The 22,255-nt window shown below is 46.7% G+C and overlaps 1 protein-coding gene across 3 annotated transcripts in view; it reads left to right on the top strand.

The window, feature by feature from the left end:
• The first annotated feature begins 1,649 nt into the window (after positions 1–1,649).
• The window catches only part of TC2N (tandem C2 domains, nuclear), an 82,446-nt gene continuing 61,840 nt past the window's right edge, over positions 1,650–22,255 (top strand). The window contains exon 1 of one of the 3 annotated variants that reach the window (XM_088455565.1): positions 1,650–1,743. The gene's annotated coding sequence lies outside the window, so the exon portion shown is untranslated. Of the gene's footprint in view, positions 1,744–13,764; positions 13,863–22,255 lie in introns of those variants that run through there. The other 2 variants (XM_088455566.1, XM_088455564.1) reach the window with 2 other exon arrangements.

Consider the following 22,255-nt stretch of genomic DNA (forward strand, 5'->3'; position numbering starts at 1 on the left):
CATTATACAGGTATCTGCGATTACCTGCCCCCATTATACAGGTATCTGCATTTCCTGTCATTTTGCAGCTCCCCAAATACTCGCAACCGGATGCTCCTTACACCCCTGACTGGGTCTCTCTGAATCATCTGATCAGCTGTGTGGGGGCAGTGGGTATGTAACATGTGGGTATCACTGTACAATTGTATTAATTTCATGGTAGCAATAAATATATATTTTATAATAAATATCCACAGCAGCAGCTACTCCATACTTGCCTACTTTTGAAAAAGCATGTCAGGGAGATTGTGAGAGCAGCACCTATGAGCGCGGCGGTAAAGTGGGCGTGTACTGTACATCTGAGGGGCGTGTCATACATCCAAATGGAAATGAGCCCCAAAGCAGTTAGTAAGATCTACTTGCTGATAAGAACACACTGATACTATCAGAAAATACATGTAGCCATAGGGATCATTGTGCCTTATACCCAATGCAGGTAGCCATAGGGATCATTGTGCCTTATACCCAATATAGGGAAATTATACTAAGACATGTAGCCATAGGGATCATTGTGCCTTATACCCAATATAGGGAAATTATACTAAGACATGTAGCCATAGGGATCATTGTGCCTTATACCCAATATAGGGAAATTATACTAAGACATGTAGCCATAGGGATCATTGTGCCTTATACCCAATATAGGGAAATTATACTAATACATGTAGCCGTAGGGATTATTGTGCCTTATACCCAATGCAGGGAAATTATACTAATACATGTAGCCGTAGGGATTATTGTGCCTTATACCCAATGCAGGGAAATTATACTAATACATGTAGCCATAGGGATCATTGTGCCTTATACCCAATGCAGGAAATTATACTAATACATGTAGCCATAGGGATCATTGTGCCTAATACCCAATGCCGGGAAATGATACTAATACATGTAGCCATAGGGATCATTGTGCCTTATACCCAATGCAGGGAAATTATACTAATACATGTAGCCATAGGGATCATTGTGCCTTATACCCAATGCAGGGAAATTATACTAATACATGTAGCCATAGGGATCATTGTGCCTTATACCCAATACAGGGAAATTATACTAATACATGTAGCCATAGGGATCATTGTGCCTTATACCCAATGCAGGGAAATGATACTAATACATGTAGCCATAGGGATCATTGTGCCTTATACCCAATACAGGGAAATTATACTAATACATGTAGCCATAGGGATCATTGTGCCTTACACCCAATGCAGGGAAATGATACCAATGATCCCATTTGAATATATATATATGTTTTTTATATATATATATATATATATATATATATATATATATATATCAGCTACATAATGGGGCTAAGGTGCAGTCAGGGAGATTATTAGACTCTTCGGGGAGATTGCTAGTATTTCAGGCACTCTCCCTGGCATTGAGGGAATATTGGTAAGTATGAGCTACTCCCATTATTTATAAGTTATGTGAACACTGGCAGCACCAGTCCCATCTTGGGCACAGGGACTTGCTGCTGTCTGTGATAATCCAGGCTGGCACCAGGTGGTGCCTCTACCATCCTGCCTGGCAGCGTCATCCCCACCTCCAGTGTTACAGAGTCTGACACTCACACCCAGCCACACCTCTCAGCTACAGCAGCACTGCCCTCACTCCTCTCCCTGCTGGCTCAGGACTGGGTGCCCTGCCTGCTGTCAGGAGGTACCCCTAGGACCCCCCAGGGCACTGCCATGACAGGTACCAGCACTTCATACTATCATTGTAGGATGTTATTAGCTGTATGCTGTCACATTGTGTGGTTGTGTGTTACTTGTGTCAGACCTGTAGGCAGCTGTCTCTTTCCAGTGCTCTGTATATATTTCTGCTCCACAGATATGTCCTGTACTGTGTGTAGTGTATAGAATGCTGTATATCTAATATGTCTGTACCTGCACAACTAGTCTCCATGTGATATTCCTTACTGTGGTCTCGTACTTACAGTGTGTAGCATGTTTATATTTTTTGCCGATATGAAAGTAAAGTACTGTGCAGCCCGGGTGGTGGTATAGTGTGCAGCTCTGGTGGTAGTATAGTGTGCAGCCCGGGTGGTAGTATAGTGTGCAGCTCTGGTGGTAGTATAGTGTGCAGCCCGGGTGGTAGTATAGTGTGGTGCTCTGGTGGTAGTATAGTGTGCTGCTCTGGTGGTAGTATAGTGTGCTGCTCTGGTGGTAGTATAGTGTGCAGCTCGGGTGGTAGTATAGTGTGCAGCTATGGTAGTAGTTAAGTGCTCTTGTGGTAGTATAGTGCGCAGCTATGGTAGTAGTGTAGTGCTCCGGTGGTAGTATAGTGCACAGCTATGGTGGTAGTATAGTGCGCAGCTATGGTAGTAGTGTAGTGCACAGCTATGGTAGTAGTGTAGTGCTCCGATGGTAGTATAGTGCGCAGCTATGGTAGTAGTGTAGTGCTCCGGTGGTAGTATAGTGTGCAGCTATGGTAGTAGTGTAGTGCTCTGGTGGTAGTATAGTGCGCAGCTATGGTAGAAGTGTAGTGCTCCGGTGGTAGTATAATGCGCAGCTATGGTGGTAGTATAGTGCGCAGCTATGGTGGTAGTTGTGTGCACAGCTGTGGTGGTAGTGTAGCGCTCTGGTGGTAGTATAGTGCGCAGCTATGGTAGTAGTGTAGTGCACAGCTATGGTAGTAGTGTAGTGCGCAGCTGTGGTGGTAGTATAGTGCGCAGCTATGGTGGTAGTATAGTGCGCAGCTCAGGTGTAGTATAGTGTGCAGCTCTGGTGGTAGTATAATGTAGTACTCTGGTGATAGTATAGTGCTCTGGTGATAGTATAGTACAGTGCTCTGGTTGTAGTATAGTGCGCAGCTATGGTAGTAGTATAGTGCTCTGGTGGTAGTGTAGTGCTCTGGTGGTAGTGCAGTACACAGATCCAGTGGTAAACGGCACAGCTTTGATGGTAGTATAGTGCGCAGCTATTGTGGTAGTTCAGTACACAGCTCCAGTGGTAGTATAGTGCGCAGCTATGGTAGTAGTAGTATAGTAGACAGCTCCAGTGGTAGTATAGTGCGCAATATGGCAGTAGTGTAGTCCTTTGGTGGTGGTAGTATAGTACACAGCTCCAGTGGTAGTATAGTGCTCTGTATAGTGCTATAGTATAGTGTACCACTGGAGCTGTATACTATACTACTACCATAGCTGAGCACTATACTACCACTGGAGCTGCGCACTATACTACCATCAAAGCTGTGCCCTTTACCACTAGAGCTGTGTACTGCACTACCACCAGAGCACTACCACCAGAGCACTATACTACCACCAGAGCACTATACTATACTACCAACAGAGCACTACACTACAGTAGTGTAGTGCTCTGGTGGTAGTATAGTACACAGCTCCAGTGGTAGTATAGTGCGCAACTATGGCAGTAGTGTAGTGCTCTGGTGGTAGTATAGTACACAGCTCCAGTGGTAGTATAGTGCGCAGCTATGGTGGTAGTGTAGTACGCAGCTATGGCGGTAGTATAGTCCGCAGCTATGGTGGTAGTATAGTGCGCAGCTATGGTGGTATAGTGCACAGCTATGGTAGTAGTATAGTGCGCGGCTCTGGTGGTAGTATAGTGCACAGCTCCAGTGGTAGTATAGTGCGCAGCTATGGTAGTAGTGTAGTGCTGTAGTGGTAGTATAGTGCACAGCTATGGTAGTAGTGTAGTGCTCCGGTGGTAGTATAGTGCACAGCTCCAGTGGTAGTATAGTGCGCAGCTATGGTAGTAGTGTAGTGCTGTGGTGGTAGTATAGTGCGCAGCTATGGTATTAGTGTAGTGCTCCGGTGGTAGTATAGTGCGCAGCTATGGTGGTAGTATAGTGCGTAGCTATGGTGGTAGTGTAGTACGCAGCTATGGCGGTAGTATAGTCCGCAGCTATGGTGGTAGTATAGTGCGCAGCTATGGTGGTATAGTGCACAGCTATGGTAGTAGTATAGTGCGCGGCTATGGTGGTAGTGTAGTGCTCTGGTGGTAGTATAGTACACAGCTCCAGTGGTAGTATAGTGCGCAGCTATGGTAGTAGTGTAGTGCTGTGGTGGTAGTATAGTGCGCAGCTATGGTAGTAGTGTAGTGCGCAGCTATGGTGGTAGTATAGTGCGCAGCTATGGTGGTAGTATAGTGCGCAGCTATGGTGGTAGTATAGTGCGCGGCTATTTTGGTAGTATAGTGCGTAGCTATGGTGGTAGTGTAGTACGCAGCTATGGCGGTAGTATAGTCCGCAGCTATGGTGGTAGTATAGTGCACAGCTCCAGTGGTAGTATAGTGCGCAGCTATGGTAGTAGTGTAGTGCTGTGGTGGTAGTATAGTGCGCAGCTATGGTAGTAGTGTAGTGCTCCGGTGGTAGTATAGTGCGCAGCTATGGTAGTAGTGTAGTGCGCAGCTATGGTGGTAGTATAGTGCGCAGCTATGGTGGTAGTATAGTGCGCAGCTATGGTGGTAGTATAGTGCGCAGCTATTTTGGTAGTATAGTGCGTAGCTATGGTGGTAGTGTAGTACGCAGCTATGGTGGTAGTATAGTGCGCAGCTATGGTGGTATAGTGCACAGCTATGGTAGTAGTATAGTGCGCGGCTATGGTGGTAGTGTAGTGCTCTGGTGGTAGTATAGTACACAGCTCCAGTGGTAGTATAGTGCACAGCTATGGTAGTAGTGTAGTGCTGTGGTGGTAGTATAGTGCGCAGCTATGGTAGTAGTGTAGTGCTCCGGTGGTAGTATAGTGCGCAGCTATGGTAGTAGTGTAGTGCGCAGCTATGGTGGTAGTATAGTGCGCAGCTATGGTGGTAGTATAGTGCGCAGCTATGGTGGTAGTATAGTGCGCAGCTATTTTGGTAGTATAGTGCGTAGCTATGGTGGTAGTGTAGTACGCAGCTATGGCGGTAGTATAGTCCGCAGCTATGGTGGTAGTATAGTGCGCAGCTATGGTGGTACAGTGCACAGCTATGGTAGTAGTATAGTGCGCGGCTATGGTGGTAGTGTAGCGCTCCGGTGGTAGTATAGTGCACAGCTGCGGTGGTAGTATAGTGCGCAGCTATGTTGGTAGTGCCGTGTGTAGCTGAAGTATTGCACTTTGGAGTTCTGACAGTAGTGTATTGTGCAGGTGAGATTAGAGTGCAGTGTATTGCATAGCACAACTATATTGAGAAGTGACTTGTGGTTACACACCTGTGTTGCAGAACCTGTCTTTTGTGGGAACAATTCTACTTATCCCATCCCGGTTTGAGGTTAGTGTGTTATTGGATGGTGATGTCACAGAGTGAGCGCACTGCAGTCACACAGTCTATGTAGCAGGTTAGTGTGTGATTGGATGGTGATGTCACAGAGTGAGCGCAGTGCAGTCACACAGTCTATGTAGCAGGTTAGTCTGATAGGATGGTGATGTCACAGAGTGAGCGCACTGCAGTCACACAGTCTATGTAGCAGGTAGTGTGTGATTGGATGATGATGTCACAGAGTGAGCACAGTGCAGTCACACAGTGTATGTAGCAGGTTAGTGTATGATTGGATGGTGATGTCACAGAGTGAGCACAGTGTAGCAGGTTAGGCTGTGATTGGATGATGATGTAACAGAGTGAGCGCAGTGCAGTCACACAGTCTATATAGCAGGTTAGTGTGTGATTGGATGATGATGTCACAGAGTGAGCACAGTGCAGTCACACAGTGTATGTAGCAGGTTAGTGTGAGTCACACACTCTATGTAGCAGGTGAGTGTGTGATTGGATGGTGATGTCATAGAGTGAGCGCAGTGTAGCAGGTTAGGCTGTGATTGGATGATGATGTCACAGAGTGAGCGAAGTGCAGTCACACAGAGTATGTAGCAGGTTAGTCTGTGATTGGATGATGATGTCACAGACGGGTCTGTTGTATCAAGACCCCTCCAAAAATAAGATTTTTTTTATCGGTACTCAGCATATAGATAGAAAATCTGCTTTCTGGTAATTCATAAAGAATAATGTGACCAGAGCAGCAGATCAATGCTCAGCTCCCCAGGAACACCGGCGACGGCAACAATAATCTTATTTCTTGCCCGGCCAGTAAGTTGTCCATCAGCGCATATGTGTACGCCGCATTACCAGCACCCACATGTGTACGCCGCATTACCAGCACCCGCATGTGTACGCCGCATTACCAGCACCCGCATGTATACGCCGCATTACTAGCACCCGCATGTATACGCCGCATTACCAGCACCCGCATGCATACGCCGCATTACCAGCACCCGCATGTGTACGCCGCATTACCAGCACCCGCATATGTGTACACCGCATTACTAGCACCCGCATGTGTACGCCGCATTACCAGCACCCGCATGTGTACGCCGCATTACCAGCACCCGCATGTGTACGCCGCATTACCAGCACACACATGTGTACGCCGCATTACTAGCACCCACATGTGTACGCCGCATTACCAGCACCCGCATGTGTACGCCGCATTACCAGCACCCGCATGTGTACGCCGCATTACCAGCACCCGCATGTGTACGCCGCATTACTAGCACCCGCATGTGTATGCCGCATTAATAGCCCCGTACGTGTACGTCACATTACCAGCACCCGTACGTGTACGTCGCATTACCAGCACCCGCATGTGTACGCCGCATTACTAGCACCCGCATGTGTACGCTGCATTACTAGCAGACATACAGGTGCTGGAATGGGCAGCTACACAGCTGCGGGCTGCTTACCAGCAAGTCACTATTCAGTACAAAATGATAAATGGATAAAACTGCATATTCCTACAGTCCTGGGCACCCACGGTAACCAATGAGTAGTGTGCTATGATAACACTTTATCCTGGACCCAAACTTCATAACCCTGCATCCAGATTCAGACCCTCCAACATGACCCCTTCCATCAGTCATGCTCTGCTCCTGGACTTCCCACCTAATTTATCACTGCCGACACCTGGGTTGAACTAGTTAACTGGTGAGAAAGGTGACTGCAATTATAAAGTAAAAGGGAAGTCCAGGAGCAGAGCAATTTGTGTGTGATGGAAGGGGTCATGTTGGAGGATCCGCAGACTGGCCATAAACCACCCAGTGCAATGATAGAGCGCCTGGCAGGAACTGTGTGTAAGCAAATACATTAAGCTTTCAGCGTGGCAATTACCAGCTTTGCACACAGGTTAGGGCCAATGTCCCCCCATCTTCCAGGCATATTACTAATGGCAGCTTAGGGTGCACACATCCCCCCATTACACACGGACCACTAGAATAGACTCTTTCCTGTAGACTAGCCCCAGAGATACATGTACTGTAGCCATCTGAATGTACAGGCCAGTTATACATATGCACTAGCTGTAAAAGGAAGTAATCTACAATATTTGCATGTGCGTTGTGTTTATATAGCGTGTTGGCATTAACGTGCCCGGGCACCTCACCAACAGCTTTACAGTAGACGTGTGTTTACCGCTGTTGCTGGAACTTCTGTGCAGTATTTATACCTGGCTTCTGGGTAGAGAAAACAGCTCCATTACACATGCGACAGCAGTAACCCACAACACATCACACACACACAACACACACACAGAGATGGGCAACTTTTACTGATGTGCTAAGTAGCTTATATCTCATTCACCGCCCGGAGTGATATAGAATCTGTGCAGCACCCTGACTGACTGGATCATGTTTCTCTTCTTGTGGTTTCTACAAAGTATAACCTGGGTGTTGCTAACGGATTACATCGGCATTGTGTGTAGGAAATATCAGTCTGGATGACTGGAGAATCCACATTCTACCATTCATTCTTAGTGGTCTCCAGGGTCCTAGTGTCTCCATTCCTGGTCCAACCCTCTGAATGCAGCGTGCTCACTCTTGTATGAGACAATAATGACCCCCTGCCTGGAGTAATATAGAACTTTCTCAGGTCTCAGGTCAGTCAGCACCTATCAGGCATTTTAACCCTCCTCCATGCCAGAGGTGATTGTCTTACTTAGATGGAAGTAAACTCTGGGCCTGATTCAGAGCCGCTCGTAAGCGGCCGCTTGTTCGCTCCGAGCGATGTTCGCACAACTGCGCATGCGTATGGGTCGTAATACGCATGCGAGAACCAGTCATTGTGGTTGGAAATCGTGTGCTCGCTAAATAGCGAGTGCCTGCTAATTTGAGTGACAGAATGAGGCGTTTGTGGGTGGTAACAGGGGAAGGTGCTTGAAAACGGGGAGTGGTGATCCGAACACAGGCGTGCCAAAAGGTCAAAACGGGCGTTTTAAGGGTGTGCATAATTAACAAAGCAGCGTCATCGACCACGTCACTTGGTTGTCTTTTAGCCTGAACTGTTCGCATGATTGTGGTAGGAAAATGCTACCACAAGCACTGCGAGCAGTTCATATGCCTTTCGATGTACTCGATTAATCTAATAAATAGCGGAGATGACGTAGGATGCGAGTGGCCAGGGGGCGTTTTTTTAAAAATAGCGAGCGCATGTTTCGTTCGCTCGTTCAGACATAGAGGCGTCAACAGACCGCAAAGAGCGAGCACTCTATTTAAATATCCGGCCCCTTTTTCTGAACGAGCAAGCGCAAATAGCGTCCGGCTCTGAATCAGGCCCTCTGTTCTGGTGATTCCGATGTTACTCTCTGCTTGCTGCCATATTTCTGTAGAATCAACTACATTTTACTAGTCAGTAACTTTCAGCATTGCACGATCTGCCCTGTTAGCATCAAAGTATGAGACGGCAGAAAAAATGTACCGCTATTATATGTCTAAGGGGATGTATATAACAAGGACTTGCCACATCCATCATTATTGCTGTAGTCATGATGTTATACTGAATAAAGCCTCCATTTAGCTACTGACACTGTGAGTGCTGGTCATACACTTTGGGCCTGATTCAGAGCCGCTCGTAAGCGGCCGCTCGTTCGCTCCGAGCGATGTTTGCCCAACTGCGCATGCATACGGATCGTAATACGTATGCGCGAACCAGTCAGTGCGGCCAAAAATCGTTTGTACGCTAAATAGCGAATGCCTGCTAATATGAGTGACAGGAGGAGGCGTATGTGGGTGGTAACAGGGGAAGGTGCTTGAAAACGGGGAGTGGAAATCAGAACGCAGGCGTGCTTAAAGGTCAAAACGGGCATTTTAAGGGTGTGCATAATTAATACTGGAGCGTCATTGACCACGTCACTGGGTTATTTTATAGCCAGAACTGCTCGCAAATTTGTGGTAGCAAACACCAGCCACAAGAATAGCGAGCAGTTCATACGCTGTTCGATGTACTCGATTAATCTAATAAATAGCGGACATGACGTATGGTGCGAGCGGCCAGGGGGCGTCTTTTTCAAAATTACAACCGCAAGTTTTGTTCGCTCGTTCAGACATAGAGGCGTCAACAGACTGCAAAGAGCGAACGGTTCATTTGAATAGCCCCCCCCCATTTTGTTGAACGAACGACTGCAAATAGCGACCGGCTCTGAATCAGGCCTTTTGTCTGTGGGGGATGAGGTGAGTATTGCTGTACTTCTGCTTATGGACCATGCACCATTCTTACTATATATATATATATATATATATATATATATATATATATATATATATACACACACACACATATACATATACTCCATAGAGAAAAAACCTTACGGTTTCACATGTCCCGTTAAGGCTTCTTAGACATGATCTGAAATTTCATAATTGAATTTCTGCCAATCAAACTTAAAAAAGCAATGAAATTACGATCATTAAGGCTAGTGCCTTAATGGACGTGTTCCTTGTGTAATACAGATATGCTATGCCAACACACCCTGTGGTTAACTGCAATTTCAGCACTCTCACTGAGTAAGACTGCTGTCACTTACAATGGTGGATTGGCTAATTCACAGAATTGTGTGCTCATTTAAATACACGCATGCAATCTATGCAACTGAGCTCTGAGCAGTTATGTGGCTCCCACAACTCAATCAGCCCACAATCTTCCCATTCGTTCACCACAACAATCCCACTGGGTTCCAACATCCTTCTCACTCCATACATCCATCTCAATCAGAACACATGTTCAGCTCCTTAATTTCTAAAACTATCATACTCTGTCTGTGCATGTACACGATCTTCCGCTATACGTCTCCATGCTGCTCTATCTTCCCCAATCCCTACTGCTGTGTGGTCTCCCAACTTTGCTAGTCTGTGTTCTCTCATAAACACAAATCTGTCTTTCCCCATCTGCACTGCCCTGAATCCGTGTCACTGTTTCCTTCTACACCACTGCCTTCCCCCTAGCCATGCCGCTCTGTCTTCCTCTCATCTGTGCTACTCTGTCCCCCTCAACCGTGCTATTCTGTCTTTCCCCTCCCACCCATACCACTCTCTCTTCCTCCCCATCTGCACCAATCTGTCTTCCCCAATCCCTATTGTTGTGTGTTCTCCCATTTGTGCTAGTCTGTATTTCCTCATCCGCACCAATCTTTCTTACCCATTTGCACTGCTCTGTCTTCCCATGTTCATGCCACTCTGTACCTCCCATCCAGGTCGCTTTGTCCCCCCAAACCGTGCCACTCTGTTCCCCCCCCATCTGCACCACTGTTTTACACCCATCTGCATCACTTTGGCTCCCCCCCCCCCACTCTGTACTGCTTAATCTTCCCCCCTCTACACGCCTTTATGTCTCACTCATCTACGCCACTCTGTCTCCTCCCCTCATCCACACCACTCTTATCCCATCTGCACAGCTCTATCTTCTGCTCAGACCTCCTCGGTTGCATAGACTATGAGTGTTTTCCAATGAGCACACAATTGTGTGAATTAGCAGCTCCACCATTTTGTGAGTGACAGCAATCTCACTCTGGGCTCTATTTATCAACATTATTTTTACTAAAATAATGTGAAAAAGGGTGTTTTCACACCCTTTTCACATTATTTTAGTATCACCTATAGTTATTACACGGCAATTGGAGTAGAATTCGTAAAATTCTACTCCAACCCCTAAGTATCACTTATTTTTAGTAATCAGATCGCATTTCCCATAACTGTAATGGGAAATGTGATCTGACCAGAGTTACTAAAAATAAAATGTGAAAAAATACCGGGGGAAGCCCTGTGATAATAACGCCACCTGGAGGTGGCGTTATCCAGGGTCTCCCCTGGTTACCAGACTCCTGCTCTGCTCTAACGGAGCAGAGCCGGGAGTCGGTCCCAGTAATCAGCTGTGTGGTCTAAACAGACCGCAAGCTGATTACTGTAAAATAAAGAAAAAAAAATAGTAAAAAAAAAAATTTACTTACCTGACTCCAGGGACCGGTGATTGGGACTCCCCTCCGGTGATGACTCCCCTCCGGTCAGCTGGTCTCCCATAGTGCACTGCTGCCCGGTCATCAGGTGATCGGGCCCCAGTGCAGTATGGGAGATCACCTGACCGGAGGAATGGAGAACATCACTGGAGGCCCGAAGCATGCAGGTAAGTGCTATTAAGGGAGAGGGGGGGTCGCCGGGGGGGGGGGGGAGGGGGGTCCGTGATCGCAGGGGTGGGGCTTAGCACCAGGGGGGGTAGCAGCGGCGATCGGTCGGCGCATATCCGGGCACTTAATCACTGTATTTCTTGCGAAAATACTGTGATAATGCTCCGAAGGGGATTTGCAGGGACAAAGCTTTATCGCAAGCTCTGTCCCTGTAAGGGATTTGTAGTAAATTCCTGTGATATTGCCTGAAATCGCAATGCGAATTCACTCGGTAATATCACACTACAATCTGCATTCAATATGCGGATTGTAGTAAATAGAGCCCTCTGTGAGAGTGCTGAATCTGCAGTTAACCACATGGTGTGATGGCATACCATATCTGTATTGCGCAAGGAACATGTCCATTAAGGCGTAAGCCTTAATGATCGTAATAGCATTGCTTTTTTAAGTTTGATTGGCAGAAATAAAGTAGGTTTTGTGAAATTTCAGATCATGTATAAGAAGTCTCAATGGGACATGTAAAACCGTAAGTTTTTTTTGTCTATGGAATAAACTTGAGTGAGTGCAGTTGGAAAATCATATATATTTATATATGTAGCTTGTACTCGTATTTCTTATATTTGGGAGTCCCCTCTGGATTGGTGCCGCTCTATTATATATTGCATATATATATATATTTTATATATATATATATATATATATATATATACACACACACACACACACTCACTCACTCAGATATGGGGCATGCGCAGTGCAGGACAGACTTTTCAACGCTATTTAGTAGCAGACCTGTCCCTGTGAAGTTCCCGCAGGAAAAGTGTTGAGAAAATAAAATAAAAAAAAACATTGTTTCGATGTTGTCTGAAAATATTTGAGCCAATATTGACACTGATTCCGAGTAGACCCCTATGTCCTGTGTGACGTCTGTAGGCTGGAGTTTTGAGGGCTCCTCGGTGGCTGGAACATCACTGAGCGACGCCATCTGGGACCTACTCACCCCACACAGTGCAACTGCTGGCCTCAGGATAATAACTAGATGCCTGACCAAGTTGGCAACATTTTAATGTATGCGGTCCAGGGGTACTTTGCTGCTGAGTCCTTAGTGCCTTCAGGAGTTACAGTCTCAGCGGATCCTGGGCGCCACATTACCGCAGGTGATAATATTGCACATTTACACTGTAAATCATCCTTTTTAAAGATTATTAACACCTAAAGCCTAGTTTTGGGGACAAATCTTTAAAGCCTGGGGCCGCCCTCCAGGAAAGTAAGGAGCGTTGTCAGCTGTACGTTGGGGGAACCTGATTACAGAGAAGGGCTGTAGGACTCTTCCTAGTGACAATATGAGCGCACCTTCTGCTCATGTATCACCGTGCGGCCTGAGAGTCTGAGAATCAGGGGAATAATAAGATAATAATGGAGCAGCCTTTACTCACTGCTATTGTGTATATAACAGAGGCTAACGTACAGTGCTATAGGGAAGTGAGGGCAGATAAAATCATGTATTTAGCACAAGTGTTTCTATATAGGAAAAGTATCAGTTACACGGTATAAGCGCCATCTGACTCATTTCCTGGCTCACTTTTTCCTTGATAACCTCTCTGGCCTCCCCGAATAATAGCCCCTTCCTGCCCAGAGCCTGATGAAGACCCCATGACGCCCCTACTGGTTTGGGTCCTCTTACCCCATTTGTTAGTTAAAAAAAATAAAAAAACACATAAATATTGGTTAGAATGGCAGACAACACCACATGGAGATGGCGTTAGTCTGTAGTAGCCCAAGAGGTTCATTTGGCCGATTTTTGGGGGGCGAGGGATCCTTGATGCATCCTGCTTGTACCTGTTCTGACGGACGTCACTAGCGCAGCTGAGGTGTACAGCATATGTGATCACTTATCACCGGCCACGTTGTCCCGACAACCAAGAACTGATACATTTAGGCCACTAAAGATTCCTTATTGACGCAAATTGCAGTGATAAGGAATAGGGTGGACCCCAAATAATAATTATGCCCCTTACACAGCTTTCACATTATATAAACATATAATAAATCACAAAATATTTTTCAGCATTTTACAAAACTAAAAAAGTTGTCTTGTTTCATAGAAATTGTATTTATCAGTCCTGTGGTAATGCTGAACTATGGCCATAAATGACTGGGGTAAGCCCATGGTGTTGTGTTATTGTGCGTCTTGTGTGTCTGACTTGTGGCTCCTTGTTAGTATATTTCTCTTTTGTATTGGCTGCACCAATGAGCCCCCAGCCTCGGGGCGTAACACACAGCTGGTGGGAGGGAGCCAGTGTTCTGCAGTCTGTCACCTGCTGGAAGGGCTCATTGTCTTCTCATCAGGGGAATGCAACAACTTCTGTGTGAGATCACCACAACCCACAATGTAATTGCAGCATTGGCGCAGGTGAGAGAGTTGTGCAGGTGTGACACAGGTATGTGATATTCTCGCTCTCTTCTCAGTTGAGGTGTGTTTGCTCCTCGCTAACCTGTAATCAGTTGGGAACGTAGATTAAACCATTGTTACTTGTAAGGAACTTTATTAATCAGGCTGTAATGAATGTGTAATCTGTATTGCGTACGCAAACGCTTGCTCCTTCACAAAGCTGACTGTCATATAATACCGCTTCAGTAAGTGGACAGTTTAATCAGTGAGAAACAGACAATACGTAATATGCAAGTAGGGAAATGAACAAGAAAAAAATATCCATAATATTTAAAGTCGCGTACTCTAATTACAGTACATGGGGGGATTTTTGTAACTGCTCTTGGTTTAGACAAAAAATCATCTTACAATTCATGGCTCAATCTTTAGATCATAATATACTTTTACTTAATTGCTTAAATAAAATAATAAAAAAAATATATATATATATTTTTTTTACATTATTATTAATTAATAGAAACATAGAAGTTAGTTTGAGTGACTAATAAAACATGAATTATCACAGGTGTATTATTTGGTATTGCACAGTCTGTTTGGGAACACAGAATGGAGAAATGCCGTGTGAATGGCGTTGTGGCCCCTGTTTAGGTGGCGGATGTATAGGGTAAGAACCTATACATGACTGAGTTTGATATTTAAAAAAAAAAAGGCAGCTGAAGGTGTATTCTAAATGAGATAAATGTATGCAGTGAGAAAGATGCTGGAAGCCAGTGAGATTGTTTTGATCAAATAGGAAGATTGTGGGCACTGAGTGGTGTGTGGGAGCCACATAACATAACACCATACATAATAATCACCACAAGTCCTGCTGAAGAAATAACCAGGTTGATGTTAATAGAAATCTAAACCTAATATCTGTACAGTATGTACACAGGGCATGCGCACGAGGGAGCCGGCTCCGTCATGCGCTTGCGCGAGACTCGGATAGCGACGGTCTCGCTACAAAGGGGGCGTGCTGTCGATGGTGAGTGACAGCACCACCAGGGCGTGGCTGAAAGAGCCAAAAGCACTCCAGGGCTTGCGGCAACGAGACCCTACCACAAGGGTCTCGTCACAAGCTCGATGGTCACGATGGTCTTTTTGGCCGCTCGCTATAGCTGTGGGTGGTCACCCACAGCTATGCGAGTGGCCAGGAGGCTGCTAAAAAAAACCCAGAGGGACGGCCCTGTTTCAGAGTGAGCGCTCTGTCAGAGGGTCCGGCTCTGAATCAGGGCCACTGTGTGATCTGTAACATTTTTGCCCCCTGACGTATCAGCAACAGCGAAACAATTTGGGGTCTGTTTATAAACATGTGGCGTCGCCAATGACATTTGCGCAGTTGCAGATGTAGAAAACTACTTGGTGTTTTGCTTTGTGTCTTAGGTTGGGTACACACATAAACGACCGGCAATCGTGCCGATGTTCAGGGCGATTTGCCTTCACCCTGGACATTGCATGTTTGCCGGTACATGCTTAAAAGACTTAGGGGTCTAGTTACTAAGCAGTGTTAGGAGACAGAGTGAAAAGTGATAAGGTACCAGCCAATCAGCTCCCAACTGTCATTTTTCAAACACAGCCTGTGAGATGGCATTTAGGAGCTGATTGGCTGGCACCTTATCACTTTTCACTCTGTCTCTTAACACTGCTTAGTAAATATACCCCTTAATTAATGACGGAACGATCACTGTACCGTCCTTCATTAATATGTACAGCCTCACATGCGATATCATGTGATTGGCCGTGCGAAGCAGAAATCGGGCATTCACACGGCATGGTATGCCCGATTTGTCGTTCCGATTTGGCTAAATCGGTCTGATATTGTTCAGGTGTGTACCCACCCTTAGTGAAATTGGCTGAAGATCTTCATGAACTCTGCGCTTAGTTCAGCAGCCTGTTTGTGTGGCACTGCTAGCTGAGGAAAGGTGATCGCCGCCGCTTATCAGACGGTTTGTTTTGGAATCTTACAGATTTAAGTGCAGAGAATTTCCATGGGGGGTTGGAGGTAGCAGCGATAGAGCTGTATGTTTTGGCAGACATTATATTTAAGTATGAAGTGACCATCTGTGAGGTTCCCGAACTGATTTGGTCCTATTGCATCAGAAAGGCTCCATCCCCTTGAAGTATGTATATATCAGATTAATAGGACATCTGTATATAGCAAAACCCTGATAGCAACTACACAGGTCACTGTAGCAGGGTCACTGTATATTTTTTTTACTTATCGACTGGGCATGCACAGCTGCTGCACAAGCCGGCCAGTGTGTGTGTAAGGAAATAATGTTTCCTATACACCACTGGCGTGCAGGGACAGCACGGGCACGGCACGGCAGCCGTCCTTCCAGTGGATATTCCCGGCTGTAATACGGCAACCATGCCATGCCCGGACCGTGTGAAAGGACCCACCTGCTTCCCTGCTTAACTGTATTTCACACCCGGCAAAAAAACAGGTGGCTTTTTGCCGCCCGGTCAAAACCGGCAAGTGTGAAAGTAGCCGAAGGGTGTTCAAACAGTTTTTAAAACACAAATGACCCTCCCTCATACTATACCAACGCGTTAGTTTTATACTGCTGTGTCTGGATGGTCCACTCAGCGCACTGTAAGATTACAGACCACTTGTCACTCTCTGCAGACACAGACTAGAAGAGCACCAAGGTGTGCGGAGGTCCAGGAGACTCTGAGCAGCTTTGGGCACATTGTGCCAACACCACATGAAGGTCCATGCGCCAACTACTTCTATATCATCCCTCTCATAAAATAAAACAGTTCTGGTTTTCTCTTAATATGCTAATTGGTTTTAGCCTCGTTAATAGATTAAATTACTCACGAGAGTAGCACTTGTGTTTGAAGTATATCTCCTTCATCCACTAGGGGACACTGGAGTCTCAGTACAGTGGGGTATAGATGTGGGATAACTGGGAGCTGGCACTTTAATAAATCTGAATAGTAGCTAGCTCCTCCCCCTCTATACCCCCCTACAGGTCAGTCTTAATTTTGTGCCAAGGGAGCTGGTCACATACAAAGAGCTCTCTGCTAAAAATCAAGGATCCTCGATCAACAAGAGGATCAGACAGTCAGCTCACTGCCCCCGCCTGTCTGCTTCGTTGGAGCTGCTGGGGAGACCTCACCACCGCTGCTTGCGGCGTGCGCTGGGGTCTTCAGCTACAGAGACCACTGTCTCTGGGGGTACCCAGACGCGCTGCGTGCATCGCTTGTCATGATCCCCCATTAGCTCAGCCCACCGCCGGCAGCATTTGGTAGCAAGGTGGTTAGTGACTCCTGGCACCCTGAGTAACAGGGTGGCCAGGAGAAAATGACAGGCGGGCATTAAAAAGCAGCAACTGATATGAAGAGGCGGAGCCTAACACACAGTTCTGCTCCTGCCTCCCAGCTGCCCCAGCACTACCAGAAGGAGGCTGGTGGCCATTTTAGAAGACACAGGCTGCTGACAAACGCAGAAGAGAGACCTGTCTGCCCAGATTGTGACTGCACAGTGGGGTTAGACTTGTGAAGAGCAGGTTAGACTGTATTTACACAGCGATTACAGCACATTATATTGTGTTACACAGTGCTGGTCTCTGCATCAGCGCTGGTTGGGCTGGGTTAATAGTATAATCTCCCTCTATGCCTTTAATCTCTTCTTTCTAAACCCTTTTCTCAGTGTATGTGTGAACAGAGAATTGGTAACATGACTTCAAAGGGGTCTAAGGCTGCACAAAAAACTTTCTCCTGTAAGAATTGTGCAGAGAAGTTTACACAGGGACTATCATCCAGTTCCCTGTTGTGTGAGAAGTGTGTTTCAGAAACACAGACTGCAGCATCCCCACAACACCCTATTTGTGCTGATCAAATTACATCAGTCATGTCTCAAATGTCTGCAGAGCTGGAAACTTCTCGCAGGTAGAGAGAGGTTGAAAGATCTCAGAGGTCTGCCTTCTCTGAACCATACTGGGCGCGGTCTTTAGCCTGGTCTGTAGAAGGGCTCACAAGGGTTATGTCAGCCCAGGTTCCTCCCGTGGCATCGTCCTCTAGTGTCCCTGCTAGGAGACTAATACCGAATCCCCTTATGTGGGATGATCCGGAAGAGGACGACATGCCTGATACAGAGGAATTGGACGAGATCCTTACCTCAGTGTGGAAACACCCAGAAAAAAGTTTCAGATCTCACGTAAACTTTTATCCTACTATCCATTTCCTGCAGAGAACAGGAAATTATACGAAACACCTCCTTCAGTGGACCCTTCACTGTAACGTCTGTCTAAAAAGACGGTGCTCCCTGTTCCAGGAGCAGTTTCTTTAAAGGAGTCTTCTGACAGGAAGTTAGAAACTACCTTAAAGTCTATGTACACTGTAGCGGGGGTGTCCCTTCGACCCGCATTAGTCAGCTGTTGGGTCAACAAGGCGGTGGAAGCATGGCCTACGCAGCTTGCTGAGAGCCTTAAGACTGGTGTTCCGGCGGAGGATCTGGTTCCTCTAGCGGAACAGATTGCAGAGTCTACCTCTTTTCTTGGAGAGGCTTTAAAAGATACTTGTAGTCTTTCCTCTAGATCCTCGGCTTTGGCGGTCTCAGCCCGTAGAGCCCTGTGGCTGAGACGATGGCAGGCGGATGCGGAATCTAAGAGAGCCGTGGAAGCGCTTCCATTCACAGGGGAAGCTCTGTTTGGAACGGACCTGGATAAGTGGATATCTCAAGCCACAGGTGGTAAGTCCACTTATCTCCCATCTGCTGCTCCTCCTCCTAGGAAACCCTTTGCTGGACCGTCCTTTCGTATCCCAGGGAGATTCAGGGGTCATGGCAGAGGAGCTCCCGCTATCTCCCGTGGTTCCAGAGGCAGGGGTACAGCCACTCCATCCTCCTCCCAGCAGGATAAGTGTTCAGTTAAGGCTCCGGCATGACGTGCTCCCTTCTCTCCTGGGGGACTCCAGGGTGAGAGCTCGCCTTCGCAATTAAAAAAAGTTTTTATCAAGTCTTGCCAGGACGCCTGGGTCCGGGTTATCATTATTCAGGGGTTGAAGCTGGATTTTTAGATCCAACCTCCTCCTTGTTTTTTCACAACCGGTTTGCCGGCATCAGAGGACAAACAGGTTGTAATACAGGAAGCAATAGTAAAGCTACTGTCTTCTCGAGTAATAGTGCATGTCCATATCCATCAGCAGGGTCAAAGCTTTTATTCCAGCTTGTTTGTATTTCCTAAGCCGGACGGCCCATTCTGAACTTGAAACATCTCAATCCTTATTTGCAGACCTTCAAGTTCAAAATGGAGTCCCTGCAGACTGTCATTGCATGGCTTGAGAGGGACGAGTTTCTCGTATCCTTGGACATAAAGGATACCTATCTCCACATTCCCATTTGGCCTCCTCAACAGGCATTCCTTCGGTTCGCAGTGCGGGCCTCTCATTTTCAATTTCAGAACTTGCCTTTCAGTCTTTCATCAGCACCAAGAGTGTTCACGAATGTCATGGCAGTAAAGATGGCCCTTCTTCGGATTGAAGGATTTACTATTGTCCCGTACTTGGACGACCTGCTTCTTAAGGCTCCGTCAGTCACTGAATTACTGCAGGACATCTGGGTAACACAGAGTCTTCTGTTACAACACGGATGGATCCTGAATTACCAAAAATCTCATCTACAGCCTACTCAGTTCTGCCTTTCCTAGGGATGATTGTAGACACGGTGGAGAAGGTATTTCTTCCGCAGAAAAGATCACCTCCATCCAACACAGTGCGATTGATACTGCATCATCGCAGGGTGTCAGTACACCAGTGTATTTGCCTTCTGGGGAAGATGGTTGCGACCTTCGAGTCCATCCAATATGGGAGGTTCCATGCCCGTCCATTCCAACTGGACCTCCTCTCTCAGTGGTCAGGGTCCCACCTTTTTCTTCACCAGCAAGTTCAACTGTCACACAGGACTCGAACATCTCTCCTTTGGTAGCTAAATTCCTCTCACCTATTGGCAGGCAAGCGGTTTGCAATGTGGGAATGGATTCTCCTCACCACAAACGCCAATCTGAGAGGATGGAGGGCAGTGACTCGGGGAAGACACTTTCAGGGCCGCTGGACTCGACTGGAGGCTGTACTGCCCATAAACATTCTGGAGGTAAGGGCCTTGTTCTATGCTCTTCAGGTAGCACATCCTCTGTTGAAGGGCCGTGCCATCAGAGTGCAGTCCGACAATGCCACGGCTGTGGCGTACATCAACAGACAAGGCAGTACCAAGAGTCGGTCCGCCATGAGGGAGGTAAGACACTTTTTCTCTGGGCAGAGGAATTTGCTGTAGCAATATCAGTAATTTTCATTCCAGGGGTAGAAAACTGGGAGGCCGACTACCTCAGTCGACAAGACATTCATCCGGGAGAATGGATGCTCAATCCACAGATCTTTCAACAACTTATTCAGCATTGGGGGTCTCCCTCAGGTAGATCTCATGGCGTTGAGGTTGAACCATCAACTGCCACTTTACTGCTCACGGAAAAGAGATCCACAGGCGGTGGCAGTGGATGCTCTAACAATTCCTTGGTGGTTTCAGTTTGTTTACCTGTTTCCACCACTCCCACTTCTTCCTCGTCTGCTTCAAAGAATCAAACGAGAAAGGGTAAAGGTTCTGTTGGTGGCTCCAGACTGGCCCAGATGGGTGTGGTATTCCAACCTACGTCTTCTACTGATAGACGACCCATGGCCTCCTCCTCTGCAAGAAGATCTACTGCAACAGGGTCCCTTTATCTATCAGGACTTAAAGCGGCTTCGTTTGACAGCGTAGCTGTTAAAAGGGCAATCTTAAGAAGAAAGTAGGAATCACTGTGGAAGGGATACCCTATGTTAAAGGGCTAGAAAAGAAGTTACCTCAAAGTACTATCATCGTATATGGAAGGCGTATGTCTCTTGGTGTGAATGCAAGGGTGCGCCACCGTCAGAATTCAAATTAGCCAGGCTGCTTCTTTTTCTACAAGCTGGTTTATCAGCAGGTCTTCGTCTGGGATCTTTGAAGGTTCAAATATCGGCTACGTCGATTTTCTTTCAGAAGAAACTAGCATTATTGCCGGATTTCCAAACATTTCTACAAGGGGTTGTCAGGTTACAACCTCCGTTTGTACCTCCAACGACCCCGTGGGATTTGAATTTCGTCCTCTCTTTTCTCCAGTCTTCCCTATTTGAACCTTTACAAACTGTGGAATTAAAATTTTTATCATGGAAAGTGGTTCTCCTGTTGGCGCTCGCCTCTGCTAGGCGTGTGTCTGAGCTAGGGGTGCTCTCTTGTCATCCACCTTACCTAATTTTTCATGAGGACAGGGCTGAGCTACGTACAGTTATCTTTTTTGCCTAAGGAAGCGTCTGCGTTTCACATCAACCAACCGATTGTAGTTCCGGTGTTTAAAGATGATTTTTCGGCTTTAGGGTCCCTAGACATAGTTCGGGCTCTTCGGATTTATGTTGATAGGCCAGCATCCTTCCAGAAGTCGGATACGCTGTTTGTTCGATATGATATGGCGCGTCCGGGCTAGCCGGCTTCTAAGGCAACTATTTCTAGATGGATTCGTCTGACAATCAGACAAGCCTATCTGGCTGCATCAGAACAACCTCCTACTTCAATCACAGCGCATTCTACGCGCTCGGTGGGTCCTTCGTGGGCGGCTGCCCGCGGTGTTTCCCTGACCCAGCTTTGTCGGGCGGCCACTTGGTCAGGCCGGCATACTTTTGCAAAGTTTTACCGTTTTGTCACATTTGCGCATCTGCTTCACAGTATGACCGTGCTGTTTTGCAGGGTTCTCAGTGCTCTCCCGTCCGGGATGTGAGCTCTGGGACATCCCCACTGTACTGATACTCCAGTGTCCCCTAGTGGATGAGGGAGAAAACAGGATTTTGGTGCTTACCGATAAATCCCCTTCTCCAATACCACAAGGGACACTGGATGCCCACCCGGCGCTGTTCCACCTGCATTGGTTATTGTTCTTCCTGGTTGGACAGTCGTTTTTCTTCAAGGTCTGATTGATTTGGTCGCTTATTTGTTCATGTATGTTCTAGCTTCTCTTCTCCTCTATTATTCTATTTTCCATCTCTCCTCGGGCACAGTCTCTTAAGACTGACCTGTAGGGGGGTATAGAGGGGGAGGAGCTAGCTACCATTCAGATTTATTAAAGTGCCAGCTCCCGGTTATCCCACATCTATACCCCACTGTACTGAGACTCCAGTGTCCCCTGTGGAATCGGAGAAAGGGATTTACCGGTAAGTACCAAAAACCTGTTTTTATTACAGTTTGGGGCATATTTATTAACAATTGCAGTCTGCCCCAAAAATAAAGGTCTCTTATCGCCGCAATTTGACTAAATGTATCATTTCGGAGTTGCAGGGACAGAGACAATGATAAGAGCCCATACTGGCGATCAATGAGAAGTAAAGTGGTCTTCT

Source organism: Taudactylus pleione, unplaced genomic scaffold (genome assembly GCF_031769625.1).
Source record: "Taudactylus pleione unplaced genomic scaffold, aTauple2 ptg000660l, whole genome shotgun sequence".
Taxonomy (NCBI): domain Eukaryota; kingdom Metazoa; phylum Chordata; class Amphibia; order Anura; family Myobatrachidae; genus Taudactylus; species Taudactylus pleione.